Source organism: Hylobates moloch, unplaced genomic scaffold (assembly GCF_009828535.3).
Source record: "Hylobates moloch isolate HMO894 unplaced genomic scaffold, HMol_V3 SCAFFOLD_10, whole genome shotgun sequence".
NCBI lineage: Eukaryota > Metazoa > Chordata > Mammalia > Primates > Hylobatidae > Hylobates > Hylobates moloch.
The window spans coordinates 87819024-87822060 of record NW_026652285.1 but is presented as its reverse complement, the minus strand read 5'-3'; positions in this window follow the sequence as shown (position 1 = coordinate 87822060).

Sequence of the window (3037 nt, the reverse complement as noted above, 5' to 3'; positions counted from 1 at the left end):
GAGACATTCTTCATTCTATCTTTTTATTCACTACCTGTAATCAATCCATTAGTAAGTCATAGTAATTCCTCCATTCAGTATCTGCCCCCAATCACCTGAATTTCTAATGTCACCACCATAGCCCAACTCACCATCATTTTTCACGTGGAGTACTTGGATAGTCTCTTAGTTCTACCACCCCCACCTTCTAAAGTCCACTGTAATCTATTGTTTACACAAAAGACAGAGATCTCTTAAAGATATAATTCATCATCCTGTTACTCTTCTGCATAAATCTCTATAGATGAATAAACCCCACCAAGCAAAATTGATTCCTTTGTTTCTTCTATAAAACTCCTTTTATTGATCATCCAGCCTTAGTGTAAAAATCTGTCTCTTTGCAATTCCCTTGCAATTTCCACCATTCATTTGAGTTGGACTTTGGAGACTGTACAGAGCCAGCTTAATCTTTCTTCCAAATGACAGATTTTCACATCCCAGTTGTATACCCTTTCACTTCTACACCTTGACTTTCAAAGTAAATATATCTAGCTTAGTGAAAACCAGACTTGGGTGGTGAGGGCTTATTGTGTAGATAAGGAATCTCACAAACTCGAGGAGAGTGGTGTACCCAAGGTCAAGCAAAGAGGTAGTACCACACCAGAACTGGAAACCAGACCTTCTGACTCCCAGTCCAGTGCTCACTCTACCACATCTCACCAATTCCTGGCCATAAAGTCATCAGGCAATGGAGTCTTCATCTTAGTAAGTGACATCACCCCTTAGTTCTAAGAGGGCCACATGTCATTTCCTTCACCAAACACCCAATTCTGTGCCATTTTCCATTCCAATTAGACACTGTCTGGAAAACATGAAAGAGTGGAATGTTTTTACATAAGACCAGAACTCCAAGTTGGTCAAGGAGAATGTGTCCAAAGCACTTACGTTGTCTGGAAAACACACGTAGGTGCTCAAATGTGTGTATGTTTTCATGGGAAGAAACGGAAGGCTTTGAAGTTTGGTTTTGGTACAATGGAGATATTTTCCAAAAAGTATATGGAAGGTGATGATCTATGAAATATCAGAATTAGCTCCAGAAAGAAACCTGTCTCATAAGGTCTTTGATAATGAGAGGTACTAATTTCATGTGATTCTTAATGATCACATGTTGAAGTTTCCAGACAAGGAAACCTGTTACTCAGGTTCCGACAGGACACTCATCAATAACTGATGTATGTCAACCCCACATGAGCCTACTTTTGTGTCATTCCAGAGTTGAAGACTCCTACATCATGCATTGGGTGTGGAAAGGGTAAATAAGGAGAGGGCTTAAGAAACTTAAAGTAGGCGGATCACGAGGTTGGGAGATCAAGACCATCCTGGCTAACACGGTGAAACCCCGTCTCTACTAAAAATACAAAAAAAAATTAGCCAGGCATGGTGGCAGGCTCCTGTAGTCCCAGCTACTCGGGAGGCTGAGGCAGGAGAATGACGTGAACCTAGGAGGCGGAGCTTGCAGTGAACCGAGATTGCACCACTGCACTCCAGCCTGGGTGAAAGAGCGAGACTCTGTCTCAAAAAAAAAAAAAAAAAGAAACTTAAAGTAGCAGTAAAAATCATGCTCCTGTGGTATATGTGTTCATACCTACCTCAGCCACTAGGAGAAAAAAGATTTAGACTGGAAACCTAGTGAGAGGCCCCAAGTTCTGCTCCTACTTCCCACAAGCAAATGACTCAAACTCTGTGCTTCAGATTCCTAATTTCTAAAATAAGTAGCTCAAACCATACCAGAACTCCCCAGAGTATATCTAATGGAACATCATTTCTCAAGATGCTGAAGTAAGGAATCTGTGTTAAAATGAATTCAGTTATGTTGTAACACACATCACGCTTTATGATTCATAGTGCATATTAGCTATCAAAAGTTCTGATTGGCCCTTTAGCAATGAAATTCATTTTTTCATGGAATCACTTAAAAGCATTCTGTAGAAACAAGGACCTAAAAAAATGCTTTGGGAAAACCAGATGGAGTACTTTCAGACATTTCTTTGGGATTTAAACTATGGTCCTGTAGAGCGTACCCCATGCTTGGAGACTTGTAGTTCCAGATAATTATCTCTCATTTGGCGTTGGCCGTTATTCAGAATTTTTTTTCTTACCTTACTTTCCACACTTAGCTAATTGTCACATATATTCACTTCCTATATTCGTGTTAATCAGAACTCTTCTAGTCTCTAGTTATGGAAGCCTATCTAAAAATACCAAAATAAAATAATGGGTTGGGAATGAATATTTTGGCCTATGATATCTGAAAAATTCAAGAATAATACAGCATAATTGATTGTTGCCAAAGATGGGCACCGGGAACTCCTCTATCCTCTGAAACTGAGGAGAGCAAAGATCACCTGTTGACCATCAAGGAGACCATCCAGAGGCAAATTTCTTATCTGAGGAATTTAGAAATAATTAGACTTCCCTATTATCTAAAGCAGGCATCTGGTTCCAGATTTCTTTCCCAAAAATGTGTAATTAACTGGAATTTCTATACATCTCTGGAATGCATGCATGTTGAAACTCATTGTCCAACCCTTGCTGACATCAAGGCACCAAAATGTCTACAAATGTAATCACTTATCATGACCTATGTGGCTAATATGGTCTAAATTATCCCAAGCTCCCACTTTAAGGTCCATAAATACTCCTCAGGAAAAATCCACCACCACACACTCAGTCCTCTCTTTCTGAGGCATCCTGCTGCACTCTTCTGCAGTGTTCTTTCTTTCTAATAAAACTTTCCTTTTTCAAACCTATACTATTGTTGTCATATAATTCTTACTAACCTGCAGGACAAACACTTTCCAGTGCTAGGGTTCTGAGACTTAGCCCCGCAGAAACTTTAAAACACTTTGCATCAGAAAGTGGAGTCTAATTCCCCTATCCTTGAATTTACAAGCTAAAACTTGTAAGCTTCTTTGGCCAATAAAATGTAGCAGACGTGATGCTGAAAGAGTCTGGGCTTGTCCCTTAAGACGTTTAATTGCTTCCTTTCTTGCTCTTT